Source organism: Nomascus leucogenys, chromosome 18 (assembly GCF_006542625.1).
Source record: "Nomascus leucogenys isolate Asia chromosome 18, Asia_NLE_v1, whole genome shotgun sequence".
NCBI lineage: Eukaryota > Metazoa > Chordata > Mammalia > Primates > Hylobatidae > Nomascus > Nomascus leucogenys.
In genome coordinates, this window is record NC_044398.1 from 63,197,210 (window position 1) to 63,211,578 (window position 14,369).

Below are 14,369 nucleotides of genomic sequence, written 5' to 3' on the forward strand. Positions count from 1 at the left end.
TTAAAGATCTTCAGGAATTTTTTTTTTTTTTGAGATGGAGTCTCACTCTGTTGTCCAGGCTGGAGTGCAACCTCAGCTCACTGCAACCTCCGCCTCCCAGGTTCAAGCAATTTTCCTGCCTCAGCCTCCCAAGTAGCTGGGATTACAGGCACATGCTACCACGCCCAGCTAATTTTTTGTATTTTTTAGTAGAGATGAGGTTTCACCGTGTTGCACAGGCTGATCTGGAACTCCTGAGCTCAGGCAGTCCACCTGCCTCGGCCTCCTAAAGTGCTAGGATTACAGGGGTGAGCCACCGCACCTGGCAGATCTTCAGGAAATTTTCGTGAATGACTTAATTTTGATTAACAAAATGCTAATTTTATAATGTGTTTGATTCACATTATTCAAAAGTGAATAATCATTTGTAAATTGACTCATTTGAAAAATATAATAATGAAGTTTAATATTTATGAGATTTATTTATATTTTTTAGGGTGTGCAACATGATGGGGTTATTTCGGCTTTTATTCTAGATTTAGAGGGTACATGTGCAAATTTGTCACATGAAAAAATTACACGCCACTGAGGTTTGATGCACAAATGATCCTGTCACCCAGGTAGTGAGCATAGTACCCGATAGGTAGCTTTTCAGCCCATGTCACCCTTCCATCCTCCCTGCTCTAGTAGTCTCAGTGTCTATTGTTGCCATGAGATTTATTTTTAATGAAATTGTTCAAAAATAATTTATCTTATTTAAATATTATTTTTTGTATTCATATTTTTGAAAACTGGAAGCTATTTTCTAAATTTTGTGGCTGCCAAACAGCTTTAACTCCAATTAAATCCCTAATTGACCTATGATGGATATTTGGTGTAACTGAAAAATAAACACCTTTATTTTAAGCCACTGATATGTTAGATGCTGTTAGTTACCGCAGCAGAACTTAGTCTCTCCCAACTATGTTAGTAGGCATATTTGGAAGATTTGATTGTGGGTACATTCATTTAGGTTAGGTTTTTAATTTCTCTGAATTACAAATGCTATGACTTGCTTCTACCCAATAAAATATGGCAAAGATGACAGAATGTATATAATTATTTTACATAGAATTGTAATGCCCATTTTGCTAAGAGACATTTATTTTCTGACTTAGAAGAAACAACCATGCTATAAGATGTCACATGAACAGGGCCATATGGCAAGGAGCTATGGACAGGCTTTTGCCAACAGCCAGCAAAAAACTGAGGCTCTCAGTCTGGCAGCCTGTAAGAAACTACATGCTGCCAACAACTTCATGAAATTGGAAGGAGATCCTTTTCCAACCTACCCCTGATGAGAACCCAGCTCATTCTGGCCACCTTGATTACAGCCTTGCAGGCTCCAGCTAAACCTAAATCCTGCCTGGACACCTGACCCACACAATATGCATAAATAAATAAACAATACAATTGGAGATCAGGTTCTGTGATATTTTTCTAATTCAATAACAACAGGAGATTTCACTGACTTTGTTGCAGCAACTTTGAAGAATAATAAATTTAATGGAGATAGATTATGAAATAAACTATTCAGTAGCTTTGTCAGCCTTACATAACATGTACTCAGATGATATAAAAGATTGGATGTTTTGATATTTTAAATAATAAATATTCAATGAGGAATACTTTGGACCATTTGGTAATTTCTGCTCAGGTTCACTGTATTGCTATGAGCTCTTTACATAATGCGCACCTTTATGTATGTATATTACTCTTAAATAAAATGTGGGAGAGAGCTATATTGGTCTGAAATACAATCACATTATCTGTACATTTATTTTTACTAAGATCTAGAGTAAATATATAATAGAGCAAATAAAGCAATATTGACATCAGAATTAACAATTTACTTCTGGAGTTCATAAGTTTTGGCATTTTGTTTGAAAAGTAAATAAAATCAGAAAGCAGTAAGTTAAAATTATAAACAATAGATAGATAATTCTAAAATAGCATAGCATATCTTTCCCTTACTTTGTCTCCTGAAAGTGGAGTTAAGGCTGTTTGGTTTTGCAGACTTTCTAATTCACACTGGATCTTCAAGTTCATGTATATTGTTCCAGCTTAGTCTCTTAGTTTATTACTGTATTAGCGTATTATCACACTGCTATAAAGAAATACTGAGACTGAGTAATTTACAAAGATAGAGATTTAATTGCCTCACGATTTTGCAGGCTGTACAGAAAGCATAGTGGCTTCCGCTTTTGAGGAGTCCTCGGGAAGCTTCCAATCATGGCAGAAGGCAGAAGGCAATAAGGGAGCTGACACTTCAAGTGGTGGGAGCAGGAGAAAGAGGGTGGGGGGAGGGGAGAGAGAGAGAGAGGGAGAGGGAGAAAGAGAAGGTGCTACACACTTTTAAACAACCAGGTCTTGTGAGAACTCACTCATGAGAACAGCACCAAGGGAACAGTGCTAAATTATTCATGAGAAACTGCCCATATGATCCAATCGCCTCTTACCACACCCCACCTCCAATATTGGGGATCACAATTCCACATGAGATTTGGGTGGGACCATAGATCCAAACCATATCACTTGTGTTGTTGTTTTAATTTAACTAAGATGTAACTTAAAAAGATGTTCTTGGAGGAAGGAGGAAAATGGTGAAAAGGAAGCAGGAATAACTTGCAACTTGCACTTGGATGGACAGAGCAGTATGCGAAGACTCACATCGTAAAATTTTGTTCCAAGAACCACTGCAGGAACATACCAAGAAAGCCAGCAGAATCCACAGATCCTTTGAAGGCAGTGGATTGCCATTGCAGGCTCCATGGGACAGCTGAGGAACTGTGAGTCTACTTGCTTTCTCAGCTGGGATGCTTGTAGCCTGGAGTAAGTTCTCAGTCCTGTGTACCAACAGCCTGGAAATACATTCAGTGCTGATGGCAGGGGACACTGGGAGTGAGATGGGCCTTTTGGGCTGGAGGGCTGCAGGGGAGCTAGATGAGGCCTATGGCTGCTGCTTTTCCCCCAGTTCCCTGGCAACCTGTGTGATGCAGCAAAGGCCACCATATACCCCTGGGAACAGAACTTCATTGGCCAGCAAACCACACCTTCATCCCTCCACAGCAGCTGCAGCAAGCCCTCCCCAAGGAGAGTTTAAGCTCAGACATGCCTAACCCTGTCTCCACCTAATGGTCTTTCTATACTGGCCCTGGTGGCAGAAGACAGAGGACATAATCTTTTGTGAGCTCTATGGCCCTGCCCACTGCTTTACCCTAGGGCAAGCTTGTATCCTCCCTATGATAATGCAGCTGGTGTGCTCTTGAAAGTGCCACCTCCTGGCTGGAGGCAAACTAACAATAAACCAATGCACTAAACAAAAATACAACCAAGGACCCTCACAAGGTCTACTTCAATCCCCTGCTTTCTCCACCACAGCAGGTGCTGCTATCCATGGCTGAGAGACCTGAAGATGGATCACATCACAGGACTCTTTACAGACACTCCTCAGTACCAGCCTGGAGCCTGGTAGCTCTGCTGGGTGGCTAGATCCAGAAAAGGAAAACAATCACTGCAGTTTGGCTCCCAGGAAGCCCCATGCCTGGGGGAAGGGGAAGAACAGCACATCAAGGGAGCACCTCATGGGAAAAATGTCTCTGAGCAGAAGCCCTTGAGTACCAGATATTCCCTCTGACATAGTCTACCCAAATGAGAAGGAAACAGAAAAACAAATCTGGCAATATGACAAAACAAGGCTCTTTAGCACCCCCAAAAGATCACACAAGCTCACCAGCAATGGATCCAAACCATGATGAAATCTCTGAATTGCCAGAAAAAGAATTTATAAGGTCAACTACTAAGCTAATCAAGGAGACACCGGAAAAAGTGATGTCAAACTTAAAGAAATAATAATTTAAAAAATACAGGATATGATTGGAAAATTTTTCAGTGAAATGGATAGCATAAATAAAAAACAATCAATCACTACTTCTGGAAATGAAGGGCACACTTAGGGAATTGCATTTGCAATGAAAAGTTTCAGCAATACAATTGAATAAGCAGAAGAACCTTCAGAGCTTGAAGACAAGGCTTTTGAATTAACCCAGTCTGACAAAGACAAAAAGAAAAATTTTTAAAAAATGAACAAGGCCTCCAAAAAGTCTGGGATTACATTAAATGACCAAACCTAAGAATATTTAGTGTTTCTGAGGAAGAGGAGAAATCTAAAATTTTGGAAAAAAACATTTGAGGGAATAATCAAGGAAATCTTCTGAGGGCTTGCTAAAGGTCTAGACATCCAAATACAAAAGGCTCAAAGAATACCTGGGAAATTCATTGCAAAAAGATCATCACCTAGGCACATAGTCATTGGGTTATCTAAACTCAAGAAAAAGGAAATAATCTTAGGAGTTCTGAGGCAAAAGCATCAGGTAACCTATAAAGGAAAACCTATCAGATTAACTTCAGATTTCTCAGCAGAAACCCTACAAACTAGAAGGGATTGGGGTCCTATCTTTAGCATCCTTAAACAAAACAATTATCAGCCAAGAATTTTGTATCCAGGGAAACTAAGCTTCATAAATGAAGGAAAGATAGTCTTTTTCAGACAAATAAAAACTAAGAGAATCCACCACTACCAAACCAGCACTACAAGAACCGCTAAAAGGAGCTCTAAATCTTGAAACAAATCCTCAAAATACACCAAAATAGAATCTCCTTAAAGCATAAATCTTATGGTACCTATAAAACAACAACAAAAAATAAAAATTAAAAAAACAAGGTATTCAGGCAACAAATAGAACGATGAATAGAATAGTACTTCACATCTCAATATTAAGGTTGAATGTAAATGGCTTATATGCTTCACTTAAAAGATACTGAATGGCAGAATGGATAAGAATTTCCCAGCCAAGTATCTTCTGTCTTCAAGAGACTCACCTGACAAATAAAGACTCACATAAACTTAAGGTAAAGGGGTGGAAAAAGATATTCCATGCAAATGGCCACCAAAAGCAGACAAAACAAATATTAAGAAATAGCAGTTAAAAAAGGTAGAGGGGGCCAGGCGTGGTGGCTCACACCTGCAATCCCAGCACTTTGGGAGGCCAAGACGGGCTAATAATATTTGAAAATTGCAGACTGTACCAGCCAAAGCTGTCAAGTTTTGTGGGGTGGAGGTATGTGGGAGGAATGCATATTGGGATTTGGTGGATTCACTGTCATTCTTGGCTTGGGTAATTTATTTATATATGAATATATATAACCCCTTAACTCTTAGATAACCACTATATATAAAAAACTATTCTTTGGGAGGCCAAGGAGGTTGGATCACGAGGTCAGGAGATCAAGACCATCCTGGCTAATACCGTGAAACCCCGTCTCTACTAAAAATACAAAAAAATTAGCTGGGCATAGCAGCAGGTGCCTGTAGTCCCAGCTACTCAGGAGGCTGAGGCAGGAGAATGGCGTGAACCCGGGAGGCGGAGCTTGCAGTAAGCTGAGATTGCGCCACTGTGCTCCAGCCTGGGCAACAGAGTGAGACTCCGTCTCAAAAAAAAAAAAAAAAAGACAGAGGGACATTATATAATGATAAAAGAACTATTCTATTAGGAAAATATCACAATCCTAAATATTTATGCACCTAATGCTGAAGGTCCCAAATATATAAAACAAATACAACTAGACCTAAGAAATGAGATAGATGCCAACACAATAATAGTGGGAAACTTTAGTATTCTACTGGCAACATTAGACATGTCATCAAGACAGAAAATCATCAGGGAAACAATAGACTTAAACTATACCCTACAACAAATGGACTTAACAGATATTTATAGAACATTCTACCCAACAACTGCACAGCATACATTCTGTTCATCAGCACATGGAACATTTTGTAAGATAGACCTTATAATAGGCCACACAAACAGGATGGTACTTGTATAAAAATAGGCACATAGACCAATGGAGCAGAATAGAGAACCCCAAAATAAAGCCAAATACTTACAGCCAACTGATCTTCAACAAAGCAAGGAAAAATATAAAGTGGGGAAAAGACACACTATTCAACAAATGGTCCTGGGATAATTGGTAAGCCACATGTAGAAGAATGAAACTGGATCCTCATCTCTTACCTTATACAAAAATCAACTCAAGATGGATCAAGGACTGTAATCTAAGACCTGATGGCATAACAATTCTAGAAGATAACATTGGAAATACCCTTCTACACATTGGCTTAGGCAAAGACTTTATGACCAAGAACCCAAAAGCAAATGCAACAAAAACAAAGATAAACAGATGAAGCTTAATTAAACTTAAAAGGTTCTCTGCAGCCAAATAAATAATCAGCACAGTAAACAGATAACCCACAGAATAGGTGAAAATCTTTGCAATCTATACTTCTGACAAATGACTAATATCCAGAATCTACAAGGAACTCCAACAAATCAGCAAGATAAACAAACAATCCCATCAAAATGTGGGCTTAGGACATAAATAGACAATTCTCAAAAGAAGATATACAAATGGCCAGCAAACATAAAAAAATGCTCAACATCACCAACAATCGGGGAATGCAACTCAAAACCACAATGCAGTACCACTTTACACCTCCAAGAATGGCCATAATAAAAAATTAAAAATAATAGATGTCGGCATGGATGTGGTGAAAAGGGAACACTTTTACACTGCTGGTGGGGATGTAAACTTGTACAACCACAATGGAAAACAGTGTGGAGATTCCTTAAAGAACTAAAAGTAGATCTACCATTTTATCCAGCAATTCCACTCCTGGGTATCTAATGAGAGGAAAAGAAGTCATTCTGTGAAAAAGATACTTGCACAAGCATGTTTATAGCAGCACAATTTGCAATTGCAAAAATATGGAATCAGCCCAAATGCCCATCAGTCAATGAGTGGATAAAGAAATGTGTGTGTGTGTGCATATATACATATATGCGTGTGTGTATATATATATATGTGTGTGTATATATATATATATCACATGGAATATATATATCTCATGGAATACTACTCAGCCATAAAAAGGAATGAAATAATGCTATTCATAGCAACCTGGATGGAATGGGAGAGCACTATTCTAAGGGAAGCAACTCAAGAATGGAAAACCAAGCATTGTATGTTCTCACTCGTAAGTGGGAGCTAAGCTATGAAGATGCAAAGGCATAAGAATGACACGATGAAATTTGGGGACTTGAGGGAAAGGGTGGGAGGGGGATGAGAGGTAAAAGCCTACAAATTGTGTGCAGTGCACACTGCTTGGCAATGAGTACACCAAAATCTTAGAAATTACCACTAAAGAATTTATTCATGTACAAAAAAAAAATTCCTATAACATAATGGAGCCTCATTCTCCCATGCCCTTCCAATCTTAGGGCATTTTTGTGGCTGTTAAATCATATTTTTAAAATGTGTAATAAATTATGTGCACTTGGGAAAAAAAGATGTTCTTAGTATTATTTTCTGTAAGCCTATGGATATGAGTATTATGTCACTGGTAAATTCTCTTATATATAATCTTCATTCACTTAGCCTTCTAAATATAAAATGTTGCAAGAAAATCACTGAATCACTTTTTATTGCAGAAATTGGATCGTGATTTCATGTTTAGCAAAAGGCCTGTTGCTCTTCTCTGTCTGATCTATGGTCCAATATATCTTCCCACAATTCACAGCAAAAGACCAACAGAATAATGTATTATTGCAATACTGGAAATAATGCACATCAATCTATATCTATAAATCATTGGTCTAAAGTCTTTAGCTCTCTGAGGCATATTATCAATCTTAGCTGAGCCATGGAACAGTTATTATGTCATTGCCCTGGGTGAAAGTAATTTATGACTGTGAGCAGGTTTGTTGCAGGGAAGAAGAAGCTATCTAATTTTCAGACTTTGAATTCATGGCTGTGGAGATCAGTGGAATGGAGTATACCTATCAAGATTAGTGAGTTCACTGTTAAAGATGGAACATGAGGCAGGTAACTTAGGATCCTCAAATATGCTGTCTGTACATTTTTGCTCATGAAAAGATTCTAATTTTTCCTCCCTCACCTCCACCGTTTATCTCTGTAATATATAGAGTGATTGAAAAATCACTGCCTAACTGTGCTTTAAGATACAACTTTTGTTTCAACTTCCTCATGTACTTTCTTTGACTTCATTGTCCTCTTTTATTATTTCCTTTATTTTGTTTTTTTGTTTGTAGAGACAAGATCTTGTTCTGTTGCCCAGGCTAGAGTGTAGCAGCATGATCATAGCTCACTGCAACCTTGAACTCCTGGGCTCAAGTGATCCTCCCGCCTCAGCCTCCCAGGGAGCTAGTACTACAAGCATGTGCCGCCATGCCATGCTAATTTTTAAATTTGTTTTTTGTAGAGACGGGATCTCACTATGTTGCCCCTGCTGGTCTTGAACTACTGGCATCAAGCAATCCTCCTGCCTCAGCCTCCCAAAGTCATGGTATATAGAGCCATAGTGTCCAACTCTTCCTTAATTTTTTAAAAAATTACTCATCTCAACCAAGTGAGTTGAAATTGAGTAATTTCTGCTATGTTGAAGAAATTTTTTTTCAGTAGTTCAATCTCAAGACAAATTACATTTTAAGGAGTGACCTTTGTATGTGTTTATCATTCATATTCATTTAAAACATCTATTGAATGCCTTAGCATGCACCAGCCTGGCCTGTCTGCCTTTTTTTTCTTCATTATTTCTTTTTATTCTTTCATTATTTTTCTTGCTTATTAATATTTACAGAACATGTACCATATGTGTGAAGCACATGGGTAGTACATACAGACCAGTCAATATATTTGGCATACCCATCTAAAGAATTCTAGTATTAAGAAAGAGACCATAACAAATTCCATTTTAACAAACATTCTTAAACTCCTTGACACAAATGGTAAAAAAAAGACCGTGGGGCTGAAAATAGCCTCTCAATCTTGTTTTAAGTCTCCTTTAATGACGAGGGTACACTAGGGTCCTCTGCTTTGTGTGTTTTCTGGTGAGCGGTAGAGCCTAGGAAACTTAGGGAGATACTAAGTTAGGAAAATTTTCAAATATGCAAACCCAGTTCTGGAGTGGATACAGCAGTATGGTATCACTTATATGAATTGTAGCCCAGATATTTAAATTGTAAAAGCTCCAAGTTTTTCAATAGAAAAAACTTTAAAACTGAAACAGTAATATGGCCCAGGGAAGAGTAAATTATCTGCTCTCTTAAAGAATAGCTAGCCTATCTTATAGATCTAAAAGCACTTGAAGGGAAATTGCTTATCCCAAGTCATAGGAATGCAATTAGTGTCCATGGCAGAATGAGCCCCAGAGCAGAATTGAGCACCAGGAATTCCCAGAAGACTGGAGAACAGGTCAGAGCATCAGTGAAGGGCTTAGGGGCAATACCTCTAAAAATTGAGCCCCAGGATTGAGCACTAGAACTGAGCACCAGGAATTCCCAGAAGATTGGAGAACATGTCAGAGCATCAGTGATGGGCTTAGGGGCAATACCCCTGAAACTTAACACCAATATCTAGGACTATCTTAAAGAGTAGGCCCATGGACTTGGACTTCTTAAAGATGATGTGAATAAAGCAAAGGGGAGATAACTAACATTTTTGGATGCCTACTCTCTGACAAGCATCTGTTAAGATCTTTACATGTGTCATGTTACTTATTTTCTTAAACAGCATCTGAAATAAGTACTATCTCCGCTTTACATTTGCACAAACTGAGGTCACACTGCATGGACCAAATCGCACAGTCTTTGGGATGAAAAGTCCAAGATACCTGGTCTAGTATTTAGTGCACTGGGTGCTCTAGCATCTGGATCCTTCACACCTCTCCACCTTTATCTTCTTTTACTCTTGCCTCACATTGTAAGCTTCCTCTATACCACTCTGTAAGGATATTTCCTATCTCACTATGTTTGCTAATATTGTTTCCCATTACAAAGATACCCTCCATATGCATCCTTCTTCACCTTTCTGGAATCTACTAGAGTTATCTCCTCTATAAAATCCTTATACTCAGACTGGGTTAGCTGCCTCTGAGCTTACTTGATGTCCTGTGGATATTTCCAACATAGGCTTTATCCTTGTTGAAATGGAGCACCATACAAAACTGAAGGCAAGCACTCTGTCTTATTTTTCTGTATATAAAGTGCTTAACATAAACTAAAGTGGTGACATCAGGATTCAAGTCAATGACTCTGCTACTTTGAATGTCTGTTTAAGATAAGACATATTCACAGTAACTATGGTGCAATGAAATTAGTGAAAATCTTCATCAAAAAAGTCTAGATAAAATGCTGTAAGATATTTTTTCTTTCCTAATTCCATTGGAATTTTGACAGGGATCACTTTGAATCTGTACGTCACTTTGGGTAGTAAAGAAATTTTAACAATATTACTTATTCTGATCCATGGACATGATACATCTTTTCATTTACTTACATTTTCTTCAATTTCTTTTTATCAATGTTTTACATTTTCAGTCTATAATTTCCTTGATTATATTTGTTTCTAAATATTTTATTCTTGATGCTACTATAAATGGGAGTATTTTCTAAATTTTTTTCAGGTAGTTTTGTTAGCACATAGAAACACACAAATTTTTGTATGTTGATTTTGTGTCCTTCAACTTTGCTGAATTTATCAGTTCTAAGAGTTTTTTAGTGTTTTCTATATATAAGATCATGACATCTGCAAACAGAAAAGATTTCCCTCCCTCCCTCCCTTCCTTCCTTCCTTCCTTCCTTTCCTTTTTTTTTCTTTTTTTTTTTTTTTTGGTTCAGAAAGTGCTGGGACTCACAGGTGTGAGACACTGTGCTTGGCCACTCTTTCTTTTTCAACTTAGATGACTTTTGTTTATTTTTCTTACCTAATTGCTCCAGCTAGGACCTTCAAAACTTAATTTTGAATAGAAGTTCTATGAGTGAGAAACTTTGTCTTGTTCCTGATCTGACAGAAAGAGTTTTCAAATTTTCACCTCTGAGAATGATGTTAGCTATGGACTTGTCATATATGGTCTTTATCACATTGAGGAACATTACATATATACCTAATTTATTTAGAGTTTCAATCAGGAGAGGATGTTAAATTTTGTCAAATGCTGTTTCTTAACCTATTTAGGTGATAATAATGGGGGGTTTTGCTCTTTTTCTTTTTTATTTATAGATTCAGGAGGTACATGTGCAGTTTTGTTACTTGGATATATTTTGTAGTGTAATGTCTAGGCTTTTAGTGAACCCATCACCTGACTAGTGAACATTCTACCCAGTAGAGAATTTTTCAATCCTCACCTTCTCCCCCCTTACCTCCTTTTGGAGTCCCCAGTGTCTACTATTACCCTCTTTATGTCCATGTACCCATTGTTTAGCTTCCACTTACAAGTGAGAACATGCAGTATTTGATTTTCTGTTTCTGAGTTATTTCACTTAGGATGGCCTCCAGCTACATCCATGTTGCTGCAAAAAAAACACAACAACACGATTTCACTTTCTTGTGGCTTCATGATATTCTGTAGTGTATATATATATACCTTTTCCTGACACAATCAACCATTGATGGACACTTAGATTGATTCTATGACTTTGCTCTTGTGAATAGTGCTGTGATAAACATACAAGTGCATGAATATTTGTGATATAATAATTTCTTTTCCTACACTTGATCTTAGCCAAAAGGCCGAGAAGCGATAATAATTTCTTTTCCTTTAGGTAAATACCCAGTTGTGGGACTACTAGGTTGAAGGATATTTCTATTTTTAGTACTTTGACAAATCTCCATACTGTTTTCCATAGAGTTTGTACTAACTGAAATTCCCACCCATATGTACAAGCATTCCCTTTTCTCTGCATCCCCACCAACATCTGTTGTTTATTGACTCTCAATAATAGCCATTCTCTCTGGTGTGAGGTGGTATGTCATTGAAGTTTTAATTTACATTTCTCTGATAATTAGTGATGTTGAAAATTTTTTATGTTTGTTAGCTGCTTGTATATCTTCTTTTGAAGAATTTTGTTCATGTCTTTTGCCCACATTTTTATAGAGTTTTTTTTTTCTTGTTGATTTATTTGAGTTCCTTATAGATTCTGGATATTAGTCATTTGGCAGATGCATAGTTTGCAGATATTTTCTCCCATTCTGTATTTGCCTGTTTACTATGTTGATTATTTACTTCATTGTGCTTAGAAGCTCTCTTGTTTAATTAAGTCTCATTTGTCTGTTTTCATTTTTGTTGTATTTGCTTTTGAAATATTAGTCATAAATTCTTTGCTTAGGCCAAGAAGTGTTTGCCTAGAAGAGTTTTTCCTAGGTTTGCTTCTAGGATTTTTATAGTTTCATCTTTAATGTATATTGATTCAATATTTGTATGTAGTGAGAGATGAGTCCAGTTCATTTCTCTGCACATGGCTATGCATTTTTTCCAGCACCATTGATTGAGTAGGGTGTCCTTTCCCCATTGTGTATTTTTGTCAACTTTGTTGAAGATCAATTGATTGTAGTTATGTGGCTTTATGTCTGAGTTCTCTATTCTATCCATTGATATATTTGTCTACTTTTATATCAGTACCACACTGTTTTGGTTACAATAGCCTTATAGTGTAGTTTGAAGTCAGGAAATGTTACAGTTCTAGATTTGTTCTTTCTAGGATTGTTTTGGCTATTTGGGCTATTTTCTGGTTCCAAAGTTTTTGGATAATTTTTATTAATTGTGTAAGAAAAGATGGTAATTTGATAAAGATCACATTAAATCTGTAGATTGCTTTGGGCAGTGTGGTCACTTAAATGACCTATCCATGAGCACCAGATGTTTTTCTATTTGTTGCATCTATGATTTCCTTTCTTTCTTCTTTTTTTTTGTAGCTTAAACACAAACTTATTTTTCATAGTTCTAGAGCCTGGGAAGTCCAAGATCAAGGTGCTGGCACTTCTATTGTCTGGTGAGGGCCTGCTTGCATCCTCATTTGCAGATAGCAGTCTTCTCATTGTATCTTCACATGGCAGAGAGCAGAGAGAAAGGAAGCAAACTCTCTCCTGTCTCTTCTTACAAGGGCACACTTTCATCAGTGTTTTATCCTTCTCCTTGTAGAGATCTTTTACCTCCTTGGTTAAATGTATTCTGTCATATTTTACTTATTTATTTTTGTGTCTGTGTAAATTGAATTGAGTTCTTGATTTGGTTCTTAGTTTGAATGTTTTTGGTATTTAGAAATGCTGTTGATTTATGCATGTTAGTTTTGTATGCTGAAACTTTACTGAAATCACTTATTAAATCTAAGAGCCTTTTGGAGGATTCTTTAGGGCTTTCTTGGTATACAATTATGCCATCAGTGAACAGAGATAATTTGACTTTCTCTTTTCAAATCTGAATGCCTTTTATTTCTTTCTCTTGCTTGATCTATATAGGACTTTTAGTGCAGTGTTTAGTAGGAGTGGTGAGAGTGGGCATCCTTACCTTGTTCCAGTTCTTAGGGAAAATGCTTTCAGCTTTTCCCTACTCAGTATAATGTTGGCTGTGGGTTTGTCATATATTGGTTTTATTATTTTGAGGCTTATTCTTTTGATGCCTAGTTGGTTAATATTTTTTATCAGGAAGGGATGCTGGATTTTATATAATGCTTTTCCTGCATCATTTGAGGTAATTATATGGTTCTGCATTTGATTCTGTTTATGTGGCAAATCACATTTATTGACTTGTGTATGCAGAACTATCATAACATCTCTAAAATAAATTCCACTTTATCATAGTGTATTATATTTTTAAAGTGCTATTGGATTAGTTTTCTATCATTCTGTTAAGGATCTTTGCATCTATGTTCATCATGAATATTGGCATATAGTTTCCTTTTTTTATAATGCCCTTACCAAGTTCTGGTATCATGGTTATACTGGTTTCATAGAATTAGTTAGGAAGGATTCCTTCCTCCTTGATTTTTTGGGATAGTTTCTGTAAGATTGGTGCCATCTCTTCTTTGTACATCTGGCAAAATTCAGCTGTAAATCCATCTGGTACTGAGCTTTTTTTTGGTTGGTCGTAATTTTTTAATGCTGATGCAATTTCACTACTAATTATTGGTCTGTTCAGGATTTCAACTTTTTTTCTAGTTCAATTTTGACATGTCGTATGTTTCTAGGAATTTATGTATTTCCTCTAGGTTTTCTAGTTTCTATGCATAGAGATATTCACAGTAGTCCCTAATGATCTTGTGTATTTCTGTAGTATCAATTTTGATGTAAACTTTACCTCTTCTGATTATGCTTATTTAAATATATTGTTTTTGGTTAATCTAGCTGTCAGTCTATCAATATTATCTTTTCAAAGACTTTCTTTTTGATTTTTTATCCTGTGAATCTTTTTACTTTTTTGGTCTAAAAATCATTTA

The 14,369-nt window shown here is 36.8% G+C and overlaps 1 pseudogene; it reads right to left on the minus strand.

Annotated features, from left to right (window-relative positions):
* Nucleotides 1–11,583: 11,583 nt before the first annotated feature.
* Nucleotides 11,584–11,679, minus strand: LOC115831400 (annotated as a pseudogene).
* Nucleotides 11,680–14,369: the final 2,690 nt, after the last annotated feature.